The sequence below is a fragment of the Rhipicephalus sanguineus genome, chromosome 2 (genome assembly GCF_013339695.2).
Source record: "Rhipicephalus sanguineus isolate Rsan-2018 chromosome 2, BIME_Rsan_1.4, whole genome shotgun sequence".
In the NCBI taxonomy this organism is placed as follows: Eukaryota; Metazoa; Arthropoda; class Arachnida; order Ixodida; family Ixodidae; genus Rhipicephalus; species Rhipicephalus sanguineus.
The window spans coordinates 128,336,716-128,358,310 of NC_051177.1; positions in this window are offsets into that span (position 1 = coordinate 128,336,716).

Consider the following 21,595-nt stretch of genomic DNA (forward strand, 5'->3'; position numbering starts at 1 on the left):
ATCTTTTTTTCATTTTGCGTTATTATTAATGTTTTATTTGTGGCTTTGTTCACCGAATACCAACCTGTTTTCTCCCCAAGGCGGACGCCAGGGTTACCTCCAAGATGCGCTCCATCCCATCAGTCTGGCTATGTCCGCCGCTAACGCTGCCGCAAGCTGGGCGAGTTGGTATGTATTCATATAATAAACTGCGCGAAAACTATAGACAAATGTGAAGAACAACACAGGACGAGCGCAGACTGCCAATTGTAACATTTATAACGCATAACCATGCTGAAGTAACAGAGCTGCATACCATGTGCGCCAGAGGGTCTGGTTAGAAAAACAAGATAGAACCTGTTAAGAAAATCACTTATAAAAAACAGCAAAATGATAACTATAGTCGGTGACAAGCTAAGAATAAAAAGTAAACTGTACCGCTGTCCATTTGTATTATGCGCGTCCAACTACGGCCGGTCTTTACCATGACGAACGGTTAAGACGAACCAATGAAAAATGCAACATGGCGCCGTTCGCGACGAGAGGCGAGGTACCGCTGCACCGAGACTGAGATCCGTCAATTCGAATTTCCTGCGGTGTTTGTTTCTCCCAGAAGAAGATAATTCCTACTGTTGTCCGCACGCACCTGCGATACATTAGTGGTGCAGGCTCTTCTCACATTCTGTTGTCCGCACGTACCCAGCATCATCCTCGCCGGTTGTCATCCGATGCAGTAGAAGCTTGTGACTCTGCCGCGTTTGAAGTGTACCGAAGTGGCAGCAGTTCGGAGTACAACGCTTTAGCGCGTTCCGTCGTTTCGGCAGCGTCAAGTTGCAACACGGCATGTGTTCCCTCCATCGCTCGGATACACCAAGCATATCGCCTGAGGGTCACCACATCGGCGATTTTCGTCGCGTTCATTCGTGTGCAGTGAGGTGAAAGTGATGTCGGAATGTGCGCGTCTGTGTACGATTTACCGCCCGCAAAAGCCATGGCATTACCGTTGCCACAAGTGCGTGTGTCTGTTACTTGGAGCTCGTAACGTGGGAATCTTGGTGATCTATTGTGATATGCGCCGTGCTGTGTGCCTATATGAGTGACGTATGTGCGGACGAAGCATGAGAGAAAGAAAGCGACCAACATAACCCGTTAGCGCAACACAATGCGAAAGTAAACAAACCAGGTGTGGAGAATATGCAGTGGTGTGTGCATTATAGGAAGATAATTGCGGTCGTCATCCGGTGCGTGTGTCGTTATGTGACGTGTGCCTATTGGTGTGCAGTAGCGTCGTCTTAACGGAATTCAGTTCCACCAGCCCCGAATGATGTGCTAGTTTGAAGTGCCCGTCGCGTAAGTATCGCACTCGATGCACGAACGCCTTGCAATGAGAAACGCCCTGCGAGGTAATCGTTGTCTACAAACCGTGAAATGATGCGCTCGTTGTGACACGTTGATTGCATGGATTGTGATTGCAACTGAAGTGACGCCGCTAAAACTATTGAGTAAAAAAGAAGCTTTTGTTTTTTAATGGCGTTGCATCATACTTCACGATATCATATATTTGGAATTCTTGTTTTTGTTAACGTGCCTTTTTTAGCATATCGCGTGTATTGTGTGCATGTGTTACGCAATGATAATTTGTTTATATTAAACTCGTGAAGCTTATAGTGCATAGACCCTTTTTTAAGCGCTTATCCCTTCTTGTGAAGCCTCACCCCCTCACTATGCATCACGAACAAATGAGGAGGGGGGAGCCGGAGAGGTGGGGCTTGACAATGTATGAAAGGAATGCACTTTCTGATTGTGTCCACCGAGATTATTTATATAGACATCTATATGTTTTCTTTTTTTTTCTTCGAGGATGCACGTGTTCTTTCCTATGTGCGAGTGTATACGTGTGGTCTTTTGGCTACTCATTTTTTCATTTCTACATTTTTTTCTTATTTATTTTTTTTTCGCTCTACCTGCACGGAGGACGGTGCTGTAAAAGCGCATGGAAGCCTCGTAAATTTTGCCTTGATAGATCGGTCTCTGATCGAAACGTTGACAAATAAACTGTCTTTTGAGAAGCGTTTATCCTTTTCCTATTTGTTTTACGGCAACCGATGACAGCCTCTTCACAATCTACGTATAGATATATATACCTTCGCACAGACACACATATATAAAAGGTAGGGGCCCCTTAAAGTGGGCGCCCCCTGCTTTAATGCCCACTGGGGCGACGCAGGTATGTAATAAATAAATAATAAATTAATTAGAAACTTTAACGTTTAAGGGCTTAAGGTGTAATGGCAGTGCCAGTGCAAGTTGTCAAAGCGAGAAACAATCCCACGTAAAACTTTCAGTCAATGCCAATTTAGCAGCGTACATCTCCTTGGCGTGAACGTAACGGAAACGCGTGCAATGGCCCCTACAGTTAAACGCCGTGCGTGCTACACGCTTTTATTTCGTCGAAACAAGACGTCAAATGAAGTCTTGACGTTTTCCTCAAACACGATAACAAGCACGGCGACAAGAGACGCAAATGCGGTATTTGCGGCAACACGAGAGTCGAAATTCACAAGGCAATCTCAGACCACTTCGTCATACTTCGCTTTGAGTCACAGTTGCCATGGTTACAGCAGACAGTGAAGAAAACTGGCGGCGAGAGTTTCGCAAAAGAATTACAAACGACCTTATTAAATGTGATTAATGTCCCTATTTTGTTCTGTGAAACCGTAAAATAACGAATACTTTATTTAGGTTTTATGTTAAATCTGGCATTCTTTGTTTTAATAGCATAATAGGTACTGCTCAGAAACATCACCTTTGAGATGTACATTACTTCTTCGTATAGACTCCGAGATGAACGCGGCGGGGGGTGCGATTTAAACAACACAAAAAATATTATGCTGACTCTGAACTCCGTGCCTTCCCAATTTATTTTATCTAGCTTTGCTTTCTTCATTTCAATATCAGTGCAGTATTGCAAAGTAAGGTTTATATGCGTGAAAATTATTGCCATTGTTTAGGAACTACTTCGTTTGTAGCGCGGACGCATGCAAAATATGAGCAATGCGGCCTCGTGGGCGGAGCTTATATTTTTTCTTAGGCTGTCACCGACTATATTTTCGTCTGTGTTGTGACAGCACGGACTGCGTCGTGACACGTCAGACAAGGCAAATGTCCCAGCGATATTCAAGCGTTGTGCGGTTGGCTGCAGCCGTTCGTGTGGCAATCCCGACGTTTCTGTCGCATTCTTTTGTTCGGAATGGCGGCTCCAGGTGAGCTTTCACAAGGAATGCCTTGGTGTCTGATGTGTCGATTTTTGTAAAGGAAGGACTCGGCCTGAAGTTCACATCTCAGCGCATGAGCAAGGGATGCATCCAGTTTTTCGACCTGTGTCATGTTCTCTCCCACACATTTGTGTTCAAAATACGCCCCAAGGCGTGTCAAACCGATGTTGAATTATACCTCGGGTCACACTAAACTGGCAAAAAATGGTAAAGTGACGTCATGTTTTCGCTCGACGCTGAGTAAATCCTGTCCTCACATGATGTGCGACAGCCTCAACTCGCAGAATTCGAAGCTGAGGATTGCTGGCTTTCCAGAGGAAAGACTTTCCTTCGCTGCATAAAAGCTGGCACAGGACATCAAGAAGGGCGGAAGAAGGGCAGAACAATGGTGCTAGCGAGACCAGCGTATAACCACGGCTCTCCTCCCCTGCGTGCATGGCTTAACCCATTGCACAAAGAAGGTCACCTCTCACTACAGTGATCATGTTTCCATTTCTGCCCCCAACAAGCTGGGTAAGCTTTGTGCTAAGGTCGACCGGCGTATCGCAAGCAGGTCGCCGACACAGGAACGTGCCTGTCTAATCCGACACGCCAATAAATACATCCCTTGATGTACGTCTGGGGTGTACTCGGTCCCACTTTCATGTGACCGTGTGTACGTTGGGCAGACGGGCCGCTGCATTAATGTGCGCCTGCGTGAGCGCAATTGTCTCAAAGGCCGAGCCATCTCGCACTTGTCGCTACACTGTCGGCAATGCGGTTGTGTTTTTTTGGAAACACCACCATTTTGTACCGTCCCATGGGGCAGATGCAGCGGGAAATTGTGGTTGCTGCCCACATCAATGCTCTGTCAGATACATGTGTCGCTCATGCCTAGTTGCCTTACTTAAAAAAAAGCTGGATTGTCTGAGCCTACGAAGATACATATCGTTTTGCTGTTTTTTGTACCTGGTTTCATCTTGATTTTCTAAAAGGACCCTACGGTGCACGTGGTATGCCGCTCTTTTCCTTAAGCATGATTATGCGTAATAGATATTTCAGCGCATTCCCGGCATTCAGCGTTCGTCCCGTGTTGCTATTCCCTTTTGTCTCTAGTTTTTCGCGCTGATTATTACTATGTTATTGTATCTTCGAGAAATTGTACCGGTACGCACCGGGAGGCCAAGTCGTCACGATGACTGGACAAATTGATTGGCGCAACGTCAAGAGAACGAAAGGCAGCAGAATAGTTCAGATGACAAACAGGGATGACCGACGTTCTGGTTAACATCAAGCGAGAGGAATGAACATAAACTGATCACTTAATGCGCATGACAGAGAACCGGGGTTCTGTTGAAGCAAAAATGTTGACGCCGAGGGATGGGAATCGCGGCAGAGGATGGTGGCGAGTTAGATTGAGCGACGAAGTTAAGACGGTCGCTAGAATAGAATCAAACCAATGGGAAAATTCTGGGTAAATTAGATGTCATTGGGAGAGTCCTTTGTCCCGCAGAGTGCATGAACTACGCTGACCATCGTGATTATTGAGTGCAGTCTTCGGTACTAACTATTAATGTAATAGCAATATATTTCTCATTATCATTAATACTTCTTCTTGGGCGAGTTGGTTCATATTGTAGATTAAGGGGGTAACAGCGCGAACACACACCCACAAGAGAGGCGACACGGACACAAAAGCGCTGACTGACAACTGGTTTTAATGGCAGAATGACACACCTTATATATGCCAAAGTGAAGCAAGAAAAAAAAATACAGAAATAGAGGGATGCATAACAAAGATTAGCCACGCGCAGCGCCAACAACGCAAAACAGCCAACCAACGAAAACCACAGGAAAACGTGGCCTAATACCCGACAGCAGCATCATCTAGAAGATAAAACTCACAGTCAAGGAAGGTAAGAGATGGGGCGCTAACGCACTTGTTATCAAGTTTCTTAATGTGATAGGCTTCTAAACTGACACGTGCAGTCTTGTCACCGCTCCTACCAAAAATCATTGTGCCTTCAAATCGGGCCACACATCCTGTGCATTTAATGATATGCGCAAATAAATGTGCGTATTTATCATCTAGCTTTAATAATTTTTCTGCCTTTTCCCCCAAACGGTCGTTGACACAGCGCCCCGTTTCGCCAACGTAGAACATCCCACATGACATGGCAATTTCCGTTTAGGACCATAGTTAGTGAAGTGGGATCGTGGCAGAGGAATGTTTGCCAGTTCTTGTTAAAAAAAGCTCAAAATGCTCGTGGTCGACAAGCCGTTTCTTGTAAAAAAATCTGCTGATGTCGTGAAGTTTGTAGAGGGTAATGACGATGTTTCTTATGGTTTTTCAGTAGACGTGCAGGATTTGTTTTATTCTGTTCCGCAGAAGCAACTGATGGTTTCAGTGCAAGACTGCATAGAGGATAACAGTGACGTGTCCTTCGAGTACTGGCAGTCGGCTTGTCCGTTGATAATTTCTTGACTTTATTGCAGTTATATTTAAACTCTACTTTTACAATGCTTGACGAACAGCCGTTTTTGCAGCGCGATGACTTTTGCATAGGCTTTTGCGTAGCCCCTATCTTGTGCGATATTTTTCTGGCTAAGGTTGACAATACTTAAGAACAGGTTTTTAATAGGGGCCTGGTTTAAGAATTTTCAGGTATGTTGACGATTTTTTAGTGGTTTTAAAGAAACAGCCTGCCTTCACCTACCCCTCTACAGTAGGTGAAGCTTTATCAGTTTTTAGTGCACCAGGACTTGGGCTGTGTTTTACCCATGAACTACCCGAACGTTCGGATTTACAGTTTTTAGACCTTAAAATAACGTTCTGCGATGGACACGCTTGCTGGGGCTACTACCCGAGGGCTAAGAAGGGATTTCTGCCCTTTGATTCCGCACATTCTAAGACGATTAAGAGAGATACAGCGTTGATGTGCCTAGAATTGGCTCTCGAAAAATCGTGCCCGCATCAAAGGATGCCTAGTTTCGACAATCAGGTAGGCCGTCTTTCGGCTGCAGGGTTCCCCAACTCGATCTTGACTGCTGTTTCTGAGACCCTTCTTCAAAAGTTGAAACGTGGAACGGGACGTACAACGGCTGAGGACCACCGGAAGGTCCTTAGGCCTGACGTTGTACCGTATGTTCACCAGCTGTCCCACAATCTAAAGAAGGTGGCAAGTAGGCACGGGGTCCCAATTTGTTTCTCTGCCCCCAATAAGCTGGGAAAGCTGTGCCCACGTATTTGCAACACCAGCAAACGTGGTTGCCAGAAGAACCACCAAAGGCCGTTCGTCAAGTGTTCCACTGGAGTGGTCTATTGCATTCCCATATCATGTGGGATGTTCTACGTTGGCAAAACTGGGCGCTGTGTCAACGACCGTTTGGGGGAACACGCACAAAAATTAAAAAAAGCTAAATGATAAGTACGCACATTTAGTTGCGCATGTCATTAGATGCACAGGATGTGTGGCCCGATTTTAAGGCACAATGGTTCTTGGTAAGAGCGAAGAGAAGACTGTACGTGTCAGTTTAGAAGCCTATCACATTAAGAAACTTGATAACAAGTGCGTTAGAGCCCCATCTCTCGCCCTCCTTGATTGTGAGTTTTATCTTCTATAGATGCGGCTGTCGGGTACTAGGTCACGTTTTCCTGCGGTTTTCTTTGGTTGGCTGTTTTGCGTTGTTGGCGCTGCGCGTTGTTAATCTTTGTTATCCATCCTTTTATTTCTTTTTCTTTTTCATGCTTCACTTTGGCATATATAAGGTGTGTCATTCTGCCATTAAAACCAGTTGTCAGTCAGCGCTTTTGTGTCCGTGTCGCCTCTCTTGTGGGTGTGTGTTCGCGCTGTTATCCCCTTAATCTACAATTTCTCATTATGTTTACCGCTACACGTATCACTAGGTTCGGTTGCGCCTATACACGCACTATTCCAGTAATGAAAACATGAGATTTTCGTTGCAGGCTTTAAAGACAGAACTTTAAGAGAACTCTAAACTTGTGCATTTGAACGAGCAGTTGCGCGCGCGTGAACGAAAGTACGTGTTATTTGTAAAAACCTCTCTAAGAATAAGCAGGAGGAAGGAAACAGAAAATCAGAAGTCAGGGAAGTTAAATAGGAAAACTTCCGGTTGGCTACTCTACACTGGAGGAAATTATTTTTTTCGTGGCATTTGTCCATGAATGCAGAACCTTCCATGACTCTGACATGAAAACAAACTGAGGACATAGCACTACCAGAAAACACGTCGTAAGATAATTATTCTCTTAAGTGTACCTATATGTGAAAGTTTAAAAGACATCGAATAACGCTGTGACGCCATGACGCCTACACAATCGGGCATATTGCATGTGCAACAAAGAGGGAAGGAAGTTTTAAATAATGGCTGTCATACGCATGTTACAATAGCCTTTTAGTTGCCACAATTGAAGCGGGCTCATCAAACCGCTCAATAGCTACTTTTCACCAACGAATCTACTTATTCTTCCGCCGGATGAATCGCCTTCTTAATTCTTAGTCTTCAATCGAGAGTGGCATATGTTACAATAATCGGACGCTGCCCCGAACTCATGCACTCAAGCGTGTTCTTCATAGAAGTACGGTCATGAGCTGCTCGGTTGCCTACATAAGTAGACGGGTATCCGCACAGCTGTACTCACGAATGCATATTATCCTCTGCTTGGTTCGCTGACGGCCATAATTTGGGGATGCGTTCCTGCCTTGTCGTTTTCTGGCGTTGCGCATGAAGCGTAGGCTTCAAATGATATTTCGGCCGTCAAGGCACGGCCGCTAAATAAAAAAGAGGTGCGGCCTGCCGAATGGGTGCGTTTTCAATAGGGGAACGCGTGACATGCAGAATTGTGAGACGCTACCGCGGGGGCGCTGCACATCGGTAAACCGCGGCCGCTAGTAGGCGAACGCTTGGGGCGTTGGCTCGGGCGAGCGCAAGCAAACGCTCTTGCTGGAAATGAGCAGCGGTACGCTTGCTTACGAGCTAGAAAAGGTGCGGGTTTTTGGTTGCGTTGGCTTTATCAGTGAGTGCTTAATGTGATGGGACATTTCATCATAACTGCGATGCCCAAGACCTGTCACCGTGGTGGAGATCGGTAACTGCGAAGAAGTCGCACATTCACTTCGTTCACTTCAAGCAGTACGACTTCAAGGTAGAGCGCAAGGTGCTGCGACCGACAGCCGTGCCGACCATATTTTCATCTTTTCCAGCTTACAAGCTACCCCGCGTCCTCATTGAAAGGTAGACCACTTGTTCGTGTTTTGCCTACTCCTTCCATATCGAACACAAACAATATTAACTAGACGAGTGCCAAAGCTCAAGAGAAGAAGTTGTCAATCCCTTGCGTGTAGACGTTGCTGAAACAGAAAGCGTGGTGAGTGGAATGATGTCGAACGCGGAACGATTCTCTGGACTGGACGGCCGCCTACACAGCCCTGGCATGGAAGACCGCTTTAAAACGCGAGAGTTAAAACCCAGTGAACCTCCAGTTTGGTGTGCAGCGCTGTGTGTCTTTCCGCCATTTCTTGTTTTCGTTTTTGCATCTGGGTTGTTTCCTCACGACGTGAGTACCCGCCAACTCGCCCAAATTGCCATTTTGTTACAGTATGTAGGCAAGGCGTATGCAGTTACTGTGTTTCAGTAATGTAGTTCAATGGTAACAACTCATGTTTGAATCGGATGTCATTTAAAAATGGCATTTATTAGTGCAATGCGAAGCAGATATAAACCAGATTTATCAAGTATATACGTCGGAGATATTCCATGTCACGCTAGCTTATTTTGAAGAGCAGAAATGAATCACGCATCTCTAAAAAGCCCCTGCAATGAGGAAGTCGTCCACGCAGATAACAAAAGCTAGAGCATTCAAACTACCGAGGACATCAACGAACAGCACTTTTGTTCCCAGTAGAAGAGAAAAAAAAGGACGATTGTTCAATGAAGTTTTGAATTCATCCATCTATCTTTCGGCAGCGGCTCTATGCAGCACGCTTATAGGTGTGTATTCATGGGAGCATGCCCTGCTGGCGTATAGTAGCAATAACCGCAAAGGACACCATACTGATACGTCACCTGGCGTGTCTTGCACGTAAATAGCCGAAATGCAATCACAGGTCAACGTGAGGCGACTTTAATGACCACTAAAACGAATGCACGCAGCCGGCTGGCCGCCTGTGCGAGCGGGTTTTCTTTACCGTTGTGCAGCGCTGCGGCGGTGGGAGCAAGAACTAGCGCTGTCACCGGCGCAAAAGAGCGTTCGGCAGGCCGCACCTCTTTTTTATTTAGCGGCCGTGGTCAAGGGATCGACGCACATGCACAGGTCGGTATCAATGCATGGACGCGCACATACAACCCGAAAAATTGTACGCTATTGGTGAACCTGTTGTATAGATGGTGTAGCATGACTTTTCGGCTCGGTAGAAGAGTCGCGCACAAGAAGCTCTTCACTGATAAAAAAAATCACAGCATATCCACGGAGTGAATGATGATGAGCGGGCGAAGCTGCGGAGGTTCATCGGTAAACCGTGAATCGTCCGTGAATTCTGCCCAGTACATCATCACCGACGAGAGATCGGGCGCGTTTATACTAAAGGTTCGATGAGTTATGATGACTTGCAGCTCACTTTAATTTTACATGTACGCTGTGAATTTTCATTGTTTAGAAAACCATTGCTTTAGAAAAATCTGGCGTCTTTCGTTAAGCAGCTGGCGTCTTTTCGTTTTGCTTTAGAAACATCTGGCGTTCTTTCGTTCTGCTTTTACAAAACATCTGGCGTCTTTCGTTGGTTTATTTCATCAATCAACGGCGTTTTGAACAAAATTTTTATTGTTTAATCACGCACAGGAGAAATCTCACCAGGCACTACCTTGGAGGTAAACAATGGCTGCTAATGGGAATGAGAGACAGAAGAAGTCGGCTTTTAGCTAACACTTACACTTCTACTTCTACTAACGTTTCCTACTGGAACGTGCCATGGCTGCTTATGGGGAATGAGAGACAGAAGAATTCGGCTTTTAGTTAACGCGCACGCTGCGAATTTTTTATTGTTCAACAACGCACAGGAAAAATCTCCCACCGGCACCACCTTTGAGGTCAAAGCGTAAGACTTGTTACGGACTACGACTACTACTACTACTACGAGGGACGAACGGGTGCCGCCTTAAGGAGCTTCGCCCCTAAAAACGAAATCCGGCTGAAATTCTGGGAAATTGTCGCAGCACGAATAACTGCGCGTCTCCGTGGCACTATGCACAGATGCGTGCCCAAATGGCGGAGCGCATGCGTCCGCCGCTAAATAATTAACTGAGTAGTTGGAGTGAATATTATCGCGTTTAATATACACCATAAGGGAACCTGTAGCCGCATGTCAGGATAGACCTTTAAGGGGCCACGGAATGGCTAGTTGACGTGGCCATCGAAGTGTGTCAGTCCTGGAGCTACTGAAATATCGAACTACACATTCTTGGAGAGACACCGACCGACCCTACACCAAAAAGCGCAAGCCTAGAGAATGCAGGTATACAGAGGCTTGTTTTAATAAATGAAATATACTTTTCGTCATGTGTATTTATATCGGCGTGGAGGCTTAGTTGTGGTGCGGCGTTTCACTGCGAAGTCAGCAGAGGGCAGACCGAGTAATCAGCGCATCTTTCGCGTTCATGAGACTAGGTAGAGTCGGATTCGAGTGCTCCAAATAGTGTCTTAAGCTTTCCTTTTTGTCACTTTAAACTCAATATTTGACGAGACCTGGTGGAAAAATTTCCTAATTTTCTAAGTGTTAAGGCACCCTGGTGTCACGTGCGCAGATCCTGTGGAATGATCCTATAAGAGTGTTCCGCGATAAAAGCAAAACACTAGAGCGTGGCCGATTGCGGCCTATTGAAATCTTAAATGCTGTCATGTGGTTCATGTACGGACGATGGCAAATTCACCAGCACGGTCTTGAGACACCAGAAAATAAAAGCGCAAGAAAAAAGAAGATTAGCGACGAAAGAAAGGCTCGTGGCGGGGTGACCTGGAAAAGAGAACAAGCGCAGGAACAGCGCGAGGAAGAGCAAATGGCGGAGGAAGCAGCCATGGGGACGAGGCACCCAGGCTTCTGCCTATGTCAGAAGTCCCTGACCTAGCTGCTACAAATGGTTGGCGAAAGTCGTTTGGCTGTTCAACACTGTATCTACTCCAGTCATCCTGTGGTGAATCGACGGCACCCATTCGTGACAAGCCGCCTGACCAGCTGAGTCCTAGTTCAACGTTGAGCATCGAGTCACCGACTGCGTAGCGTCGCTTCCTAAATGCTCCCAATTTCCAGACGGTGATAACAGGGATGTCGAGCGCAGCTGACGAGCGCAATGCATACACTGGGCGTTGATATTCACGTCTGCCAAAAATTTGCAACGCTACGCGCCGCCGAAATGGGTCTAATTTCAAGCTGAACGCTGCTTGCCTTTCTACTCGCGGGTGCGCGACAAGGAAATGAGGGGATGACGTACACGATGGAATGGCCCTACGCAGACGGTAGTGCTGTGACGTCGGTCCTCTACGTAGACGATTGCGCTCTGCCGTCGCCAACAGTAGCACGTGACACCGCGATAATTATTTTACGCGACATGTGTGGCTTCTGTAAATTCTTGCATGAATAGACAAATGCAAATTGGAGAGAAAAAATAAGACACACAAAAGGAATGCGTGCGTGTTTTTCTTTTCTTACTGCGGATCGAAGCGAGATGTGGTAATAATCTGCATTCGTTTCGCTAGAGTGTGCTAGTTTCGCATGCGTTAGTGTTCTCGCGGTTTGCCCGTCGAGCAGACGCCAGCCCTGACAACAAAATAAATATTATGGCACGTTCGAACACTCATTAGGCTCATTTAGGCTCCCGCGTCTATCTAAATGTTCATACGGCACTGGCTCTTGAGACCGCTAGTGTCGTACTTGCACAAATGTCGCAACTGTCATGCCCGTCCAGCAGTACTGGTTTCGATTCCCACTCGAAGCGAATATATATTATTTGGGTCTACCTCGAACTTTCGCTCAAGGACAACGCTGTTTTTTTCGCTCACAATCAAAGACACCGAGAGGGACGCCGATATCGACACCAAAATTTCTTTGAAACCTGCTTTTTAACGATATCGCATTAACCGGTTGTTGCGCTAGACAGAACCAGTGAAGATGATGTACATAGTTTTTGGACCGTCAAGGTTTTGTTTCATCGCCGTCTTCATCCTCGTCAGCTACAAATCCTCTCTCGTCTCTTTCCCACCCCTCCCCTTTCCTAACGTTGAGTAGCAGGACAGCAAATTATTTCAGCCCGACCTATCAACTTTTATGTCATGAGAAACATGTCTCTTTCTATTGCTTCGAAAGTAAACAGAAATGGCATGACGTTCGTTTCTTACGCAACCAGTCTTGCCTTTGAAGCAAAATTGCTCACATAATTATGCCACGCCCTCAAAAGCATGTATCTTTATGCTTGCTCTACGCCATGTACATTTTCTTACGCGAGAACGCTAGTCGAGTCAAACGGTTCACCGAAACTTGTTCTAAGCGCCTTTTCACCCCAGACGCGGTCTTCCAGAACCCAGCTATATACACTATCACTGTAAAACAAAAGCAAAAAGGACCAACGTGGCCGAAACGTGTCGGCCGCGCGAGAGCACAGAAAATCTAGTAAACACCTTAGCTGACACCGCAGAGCTTCAAAGAACGCTGGCCGCGCAAACGACGCCGCCACGTCATCCCTGTCACGCTATTGGAGAAAAGTCTCCCTTCTTCGCTCGCTGACCGGAAGTGTTTGCAGTTGTATTTTTTATTTACAAGTTTTCTTGCGGTCAGTTCGCTCCCGATTAGAAAAGAGCGAGCTCTACAGAGGCCAGCATCTAGTTAGTACTACGTGACACATCTGCCCCAGTCTCAGGCGAAACTTGCTGGGTGAGCCGAGGTAAAACGGCGTCCGATCAACTTCGTCCGCCATCGGGCGCCAACTGAGCCTTATTCGTTAGGGCCACTCAGAGAGGGTATCCTGGCTCTGCCATCGGAGGGAGCAGTGTCGGCTGCCATGGCAACAATTTTCTCCAAGGCTTTTGTACGGGGTGATGAGACTCGTGAAGAAGTCGCTGGCGCAGTCGTTTATTTATACCTATTTTATTCTCCACTCAGCGCACTACTCTCGCACCCTTTACCGGGCGCACTTGTTCTGCAAGAAATAGTCCTCCGCTTGGACATTTATTTCTACAGATTTTATTTCCGTCATTTACATATTTCATGCTGTATATCATGTAGGCTGTTGCTGGATTTCTCTCGCTGTACTTGCTTGCTTAAAGAAATCGTGGACATGGTGCTCTTCAAGAGCAATAATTGCCTGTCTCATTGTGCAGCACCCACTACAGTGAGTGATTTCAAAAACGTCGATTGTGCGGAAACGCCCGTAATAATTAAGCATTGGTCTTCATTTAAACTTAAAGTTGCTAAGCAGCGAAAGCAGACACAGTAACACAGGTGAAACGAGGACGAGGTGTTGCAGGGACTACTGTCGCCTTGCTGTAGACTGCAACGCTGCAGTACACTTATGGAAATCGCCCCACATAGCGTCAGAAATGTCGTTTATCTATTACAGAGCGATATGTTCGCTCTTTCGTACCTCCGACATTGAACAGGGGAAGACGTGGTGCATTTGTTTACTTAATAGAGCAGAAGGTCTTTAATTTGACAATCGTTAATTCGGAAAATCGAATAACTCGGACGTGTTCTCTGGTCCCGGCCAGCGTAGACATTGTTTATGGAATCAAAGTCTCGTCAATTCGGCCATATTTGGCCGCGACCCGATAAATTCGGATGAACCTCGGAGCGCGCCAAGCAAGAAGCGCCACAAATATGCGGCGCAAAGCAGCGAAAACGGCGTTCGCGGACAGTCTAAATGACCGCGGGCTTTCAGAAATGGGCGCTTGCCATCAATAATACATATGTTATGTAATAAGGTATGGGTTCAGAGCACGTTTCGGCGTAAGACATGGGGGTCTGGAGCCGCGTTCACATTGTGAACGAAGCCGCAAATAACCAAAATGACGGCTTTTGGACTGCTCTTATGGAGAATAATTACTGAATTTGCGTATTAATAAAAAAATGAATGTGGATTGATGTTATACAAATTAGTGATTTTTTCTTGATATTTTAGATAATTCGGTATTCGGTTAATTCGGACAGTTTTTCCGGTCCCATGAAATTCGAATTAAGGAACTTTTAATCTATCTTTACTTGTAATGTGGAGTTGTAGACGTTTCCTAATAACGACGCTCTTTCGAGAACCCCTCGAGGAGTCTCTGTGTCTCCATGGAGAGTTGTGTGGCTCCCACCTGAATAAGATATCACATAATGTTTAACTTTTTATCAAAAATGTTCCTCGTGAACTTGCAATGTTGTCCAGAAAAGTAGGGGCGATAATAAGCGCGGGCTAAGGTGAGCTTTTGGGATATGTATATCCGGAATAACGATTTGTAAGGATGACTAATATTTCGGCTGCCCAACCATATTTAGAGAGTTATGATAATGCACATTACGTGCACCGAGGTCCACCGCACACTTTTTATACTTCCGGACGACCATCTCACTAAAGTTAGCGGTCACGCACAGAGGCACGAATACACAATTTATTGCTATATATATATATATATATATATATATATATATATATATATATATATATATATATATATACAGCGAAAGAAGCAACAGATGTGACGCGTTATACAGCCTTACGCTTACATGGCTTCCATTTATTGTGTGCTAAAAGGCAGTTTACATGCATTTCGACTGCGAAACACTGGAACATCCACGGTCTTCCTAAAGCGTTTATGTCCTCGTGATCTACACAAGAAAGCAAAACTTACAAGCTATAATCAGGCACAAGGAGGCACGGGAGGTTGGCAGCAAGGGATAACGCTGCCGTGAGTGTTTCAAATAAGCAAGCAAGAACTCTTAATAAGTGATAAAAATCCAGCAAGGGTCCGTGGAGGAAATACAACGCTGGGTCACGGAAGAGTGTCGTTAAAAACTCATTAGTGCCTCTTATGAGAGCTTTTATAGAATGAAAGAAAAAGGAGGTTGCTTCTTTACTTTCAGCAAATAAGCGAAGTAAAGCAGGAATATGCATTGCAACAACGTGGCCGGCGAGAGAGATAGGAAAAGCAAGAAGTGCTTGAGAGGAAACACCTCCCAGGGGAAGTCTTTAGTGCGTGCCCTCTCTCCGAAACGTATTGAAAGGATATGGTAACCACACATGTTGTACCTACTTCGAAGAAGAGTAGAAACAAGCCACAAACGCGAAAATGCGTGTATGAACCGATCTGGAAAGCAAAATAATAAACGGGAATATAAAAGAGAAGATGTACCGGTGGATATCAGAGTCGAGCGTTTCGGCCCTTATATCTTAGACGAAACATAAATGAAGAAGCAAGTAGTCCTGTATTGTTCCATGAGGCGGTGAAACAAGGAAGGATTGGAGAGGGAGTGAGAGAGAGGGAAGAGGGATGGCGTGAACCGACTGCTAACACTTGGGCAACGACGAAACGGCGAGTTCTCTTACCACAGTGGAGTCAGAGGAAGCGCCCGTCGTCACCTAATTACCTGCAGCGATTACGTTTCTTCTAGCCCTTGTCATCCTCCTGGCTCTCATACCGACTGCGGCGCTATCCGCACCGGTGGATCGTACCACTCGACCAAACAGAAAGCCGAATCCGAGCGAAACCTCGTTTTTTTTTGCGCTCTCGTGCTTGCATCGTGCATTCATTTTTGTTATTGTCCTTCCGTGTGCAAGACGTTGTCAATAGATGGCGTAGTAGGCTGAACACTGGAGCGTATAGAATCAACACTAGAAATGGAGTGCGTGACAGACTATGTAAACATAGGCTCCGCTGAACACACTATGAGCGCAACGGGGTTTCACACGCTCTTTCCCTTTGAGTTGTTGCCACCGCCGCAATGATATCATCGATGCTCTACGTTTCGTTTCTGCATTGAGAATCCGAATGAGAATCGCTCTGTCTATGTAAATTCGCTCCTCGGAGAGGTTTCCCATTCGTGCATTCAGTATATGGCACGCAGGATTCTCACTAATATCACTTGCACTTCACTTAAAAATCAGCAAAATCTCCTTTTCGAGCTACGGCAAAGTCCCATTTGGATGTAAATAGCGTTTTTAGCATTCCATTCCCAGAAAGATTGGCCCACGCTGATACAACTTGAATAAATAATCGTGAGAAGAACGGGAGACGCAGTCGATATAATGAAATTTTAAAAAGAAGAACGGCAAAGTGCGAAAGTTTCTTGTGTGTCTTGTGGGTGAACATTGTTGTCGACACGTTGACATTATGCATGACGTGAGAACATTCCTTTAAAAGGACAGTGCATTGCCGTGAGTGAGTTTTACACTACTGTACTTTTCTTTATAAGTTCTTCCGCTAATTAATAAGTAAGGGAAGAGGAGTAGCCGGAGCCATGTATAGGCACCAACCTCTCCTTAAACACATTTAATAAAAAAAGTATAAAAATTGAAAATGGTGCTCAGAAGGAGGCGAAGAAGATTAGAGGCTTGTGAGTGTGTACTTCGCCGAGGTTCCAGATTTCAATAAATAGTCTGGCAGCACGTTAGTAGATCGTATAGCAAAATATTTGAGTACTGCCGGTATAGTGCATTTCTTTTCAATGACGCTTGAAGCTGCAGGATTGTAGATTATTCGGAGTCCTCAGCAAAGTAGTGGTGCGCTATTTTACATTGTCAGCATATTGGGCAGTACGAAGGAACGCTAAGCTTTACAGCGGCATGAACCACAGATAATAGCCGAATTCTGCGATATCCTTCCAAAAGGTGTTGATACAAATATGGGATGTCTTTCAGTGTGGCGTCTTGGGAACAAGTCGGAGACACTGCGCAACATTGTAATATTGGCGCTATTTCTGTCCTTTCAATTTTTTTTTTCTTTTAACCATTGAGAAACAGCGCTCAAAAGCAGTGGCTCTTCGTTACTATAACCGTCAACTTTTTCTAAGTTACACAGCGTGTTCCGGCAAGGCAGATATTCAGGAGAAGGTGGAGGGTTCAAGTGGCGACAAGTTGTTCAGCGGGTAATATCCCTGGAACCAGTGTTTCGGGAAATGGAATTGTCTTCGTGAGGGCAGCAACTGCATGCCTTAATTCCTCAGCGGCGTGATTATGTGCGATTTGCTTGCTTTCCCCCTTCTTGAAATGAGAAGAAGAAGATCATGCTCGGTCGCAAAGAAGCTTGCCCAAGTTTGTTCTCCTAAGTGGCTTTTATCTGGGCTAGTTAGTGATCTTGCATGTTTGTCGGCCGCGGTGGTGTAGCGGTTACGGTGCTCGACTGCTGGCCCGAAGGTCGCGGGCTCGATCCCGGCCGCGGCGGTCGCATTTTGATGGAGGTGAAACGATAGAGGCCCGTGTACTGTACAATGTCCGTGAACGTTAAAGAACACCACATGGTCAAAATTTCCGAAGCGCTCCACTTCGGCGTGCCTCGTAATCACATAGTGGTTTTGGCCCGTAAAACCACAGTTATTATTATAATTATCTTGCGTGTCGAGTGGTTGCAGCAAGCGTTACACGGACGGAAATGACAAAAAAAAAATACACGAGGACACTGATCCATGTTCTCCTCGACATTTGAGGTTGTCAAATCAACAACCGGGTTCACCCTGCTCAACGATCTCTCCTGCACAGTGCGTGTCGCTTGACACACCTCAACATGAATATACTCCTAAAGTATTGCGACGAAGGCGAGATGTTGATTTAATGAATACTTGCAGCAGTGTAGCGGCGACCGGACGAGACGACTGGAGAGCCTCACGAGCAAGCACTTCACGCCCATTTGTCATCTTCATCTTCGGAGGGCACCGCACTAGATCATGTCCATGACGTATCATAACAATATCACCAAGTCGCCGTGTCGCTGGACCGGGCCTGCTATATCCACTTTTTCATGAGGTGACTCATAGCTGAACTCATTATGAGTTTAAGCAGTGAAAGGCAATGTCGGGGGTATCAGTGCTCATCATCATTCGCTTGTTTTACGTGAACTGCAAACTGCAGGATGAATACCTCATCCAACGACCTCGAACCCGCCCTGTCCAGCGCGAGTTGCTTCCACTTTATGCCAGCGAATTTCTTAATTTCGTCACTCCGCCTGACCTTTGCCCGTTCCTGTCCGCACTTCCCCTCTTAACCAGTGCACCTTACTTTGAGTCGAGGCCTGCACTGTGGACGCGTACACCTTACATTGCGCGCCAGTAAGGTTGTTGACTTGGTTCTATGGATCGCACTGTCACTTTCTCGGTTTTCCGCCAACTGTCGCAATATAAATGTTGCCAGAACGCACGTCAGCTGCGCCAGAATATACAGAGATGACAGCTTTGGAGTATGGTTTTCCGCTAATGCGGTTTTCCGCAATGGGATGCATGTATGTGGCAAGCAGCGTCACGCAAATAACTTATGGACCAAGAGCACTGAGAGTGTAAGCGTGTTGTGAACGTGTGCAATATCGCCCGCGAGATTGCCCGAAGGGCGCGCTTCAAAACAACGCTCCTACACGCATAGAGTTTCTTACAATACTTACTAGAGGGAACTCTGGCGCTAGTGTCTATGGGAGCTGCAATGCATCGCGCTTCAGCCAGCATGGGAATCATGGGTAGTACACGGATTTGTCTAAACTTCGTTCTTTCGGCTCCGTTTGGCTCCGCGTCGCCGTCATCCGCTTTGTCGCAAAACGAAGTTCAGCAAAAATCAGCAGTTTCACTTCACCACTTTAACTTCTTTAGGCTTACCGATTCAAATCTGGTCACGAAGTTCACAACGATCCATTCTTTTATCCGAAAAAAAACCAAAACATAGCAATAAACAAAGCCACAAGTGCGTTCGAAGCCCACAAGCACGAAGACTAGGCAAATCCGTGTACTACCCATCATTCCCATGGTGGCTGAACGATCGCAGCGCCAGAGTTCCCTCTAGGTCATTTTAGGAAACTCTATGCCTACACGCACATTAAAGATGGCCCATATATGTACCCACTCTCGATGTGGAACGCCGGGAAAACAATGCGTCGAACGCCACCGCGCGGCAGGAGACGCAGAGGAGTCACTCGACGCACCGCATTTTCCAAGAAAAAAAATCTAAGAGCGCTGCCTTATAGCGCGCTGCTCAAACACGAAGTAACAACTGTGAGACTGTTAGTTCGCGCTGGTCCTTTGTATACCTGTGCGTTTTTTTCGAGCGTCCTTCTTTGTGTTCCAGTAGCGCGATGCAAGTGTCGAGCTGTGACCGTTGTTAGTTCGCAGTCGTCTTGTGTGTGTTCTATTTCGTGAGTCATTTGGATTTCAGCGGCGCGCTGCAATTACTGAGCTGCTTGCCGTTCTTCGTGTGACATACTAATTTGTTCCAATCGCATTACTTGCTTCGCCATTGCGGCGAAAATGTGACTTTTCATTTCTTTTCCTCTCTTCTTGCAATGCTCCTGTTCAAACCATGACCACTGATCAATACCGGTGTTATCGGTTGGATCACTTCCATGAAGGAAGGTGTCCTGCATAATTTGGCAGTAAAAGGCTGATTCAGTCAGAAAAACCGCCATTATGTTGAGATAACAAGTCTGTGTCCTGCAAACTGAGCTCCATTACTATGCGAAAACCAGATGTGATCAATGAGCACGTGACTAGAGATGCCATCAGGCCCGCAGCAAGGGGGGGGGGTTGTATGGGGCTAGGCGCCCCCCCCCCCCTCTGAAATTTGGCGGAGAGGGGCGTTTCACCGAATTTAAATAATGAAAATAGGCGTTTTCGCAAATAGTCAGGGCCCTCGGCAATGCTCCCCCCCCCCGAAAAAAATTCTTGGTTACGGGATTCGATATTATATATTCACATGGCCCCAGTCTTAAAACATAGTAGAATATCTTAAGTAAAAAAATGCAAAAACAAAAAGGCAAAAAATAGAGGACGATTCGTCTTTTTTCAAGAAAGTAGCAGTTTGAAACGGAAGGAAAAGTGCGTCACTACAACAGGAATGTATTAGTCGACTACACAAAGCAAAGTTGGTGGTTTCGCCAGGAGTACACGCTGCAGGAAAGGCCGACTTGTTAGAAGAATTGACTAAATGGCATCACATGGCCATAGGAAGCACAAACCTGACCCACTAAACGACTCTTGACACTCCCTGCCACTATCCTGGAGCATAGCGCAGGCAGAGGGAACCAGAGCTTCGGGTTGCATGTCGCTCCAACGAATATCCAACACTGTGAGATAACGCGACTTGCTTCCGATGCTAGGTGAGAGGGTAGACGGCGTTCACGATACTTTCAATGCATCTTCATTCGCCTGGCTTTTGTACTCACCGGAGATTATACGTAGCACAAGGCGCAAAGGTCCCTTGTACAACAATGTTGAGAGTTGGGCGAGTAGTGCCAGCTTTGTACTATCGCCTTCTTTGTCTGTACCCGCCGCGGCGGTGGTTATGGTGCTCGACTGCTGACCCAAACGTCACGGTATGGAATCGTGGCCGCGGCGGCCGCATTTAGATGGAAGCGAAGTGATAGATACTCGTGTTCTTAGATTTACGTGGCCGTTAAAGAAACCTACGTGGTCGAAATTTCCGGAACCCCACACCAGCGCCTGACATTACCATATTGTGGTTTTTGGACGTAAAACTCCAGAAAATATTTATTGTTTTTATGTGTCCATTTTTTCTTTGCTGTTTTTCAACTACAAAGCCTGTAGGCTCAAGTGAATAGCACCGCAGCCACTTCGACCAGCAGGTATAGCAGTAGTAGGTGACGCGCGCTCATTTGCAACTCCAACCTCACCCTTTCCCCTGCTGGAAGCTATGGAAAATGCGGGCGTCGCGCTAGCATGGTCCTTGTTTCCTCTTCGCGCACTTATCATCGGAACTACGTAAGCCTCACTTAGCGCGAGATTATCTCATCCCATTTTTAATTTATGTGGAACATCACGTCGATGTGAGAATTCGCCAAGAGTGCGCCAACGAAAAAAAATCGGGAGGGGCGAATCATGTAGGGAAGGGTGTTTCAGGTCCACTAACGTGAAACCTGTGGAGGGGCGAGGCATGCAGTGGACGCCTGTGTTTCCCACAGCAAAATCACTGCTAGTGGGCAATGAGAGACAGAAGAAAGATTAGACACAGAGACCCGCAGTTCGTCGTTAGTTAACGTGCATGCTGCGAATCTTTATCTTTCAACTACGCACAAGAGAATTCTCCCACCGGCACTACCTTGCAGGTTAAGATCCAGTGCCCATATATACGCGGCGGCCGGTGAATGGTTGTGCAGTGCGAGCAGTCAG